Raw genomic sequence first — 702 nt, 5'->3', positions numbered from 1 at the left:
CACTAGCTAGACAGGAGGAGGTGGGCGTCAGTCACAAATGACGCAAAGTAGTAGTTCCAGTAATTCTCCAGGGGGGAGTTTAAGCTTAAATCTTCTTATTATCTAATATTTACTACAGTAAATACTGAGTTTATAGCTTCATATATATATATATATATATATATATATATATATATATATATATATTGGTTAATATATTTTTAGAAGAGTTGCAGTGTATGTTTGTGTGTGTGTGTGTGTATCTATCTACCTATCGAGAGTAAAAAGAACTATCATGGTTGAAATCACTGTTCTTTAGTTAAAATAATAATCATAAAAAGTGACAATTACCATTTTCCCAAGAGCTATTTTACGCAATGCATGTTCAATGTAAACATAGCAATATAAGATATGTATAATCATATATATTTTCTTTTAAATATGGTCTAAATATTTGAGGGTTTTCCCCAATAACTATGAGGAAATATTCAAATATATGAAAATTCCTGGCAACTTCTATTTTTAGCATAATATTCATAAAAATACTATTATTATTATTATTATTATTATTATTATTATTATTATTATTATCATTACTAGCCAAGCTACAGCCCTAGTTGGAAAAGCAGGATGCTATAAGCCCAGGGGCTCCAACAAGGAAAATAGCTCAGTGAGGAAAGGAAACAAGGAAAAATAAGATAATAAAAACAGTAACATTAAAAT

The sequence above is a fragment of the Palaemon carinicauda genome, unplaced genomic scaffold (genome assembly GCF_036898095.1).
Source record: "Palaemon carinicauda isolate YSFRI2023 unplaced genomic scaffold, ASM3689809v2 scaffold234, whole genome shotgun sequence".
Taxonomy (NCBI): domain Eukaryota; kingdom Metazoa; phylum Arthropoda; class Malacostraca; order Decapoda; family Palaemonidae; genus Palaemon; species Palaemon carinicauda.
Note: the sequence above shows the minus strand (reverse complement) of the source record.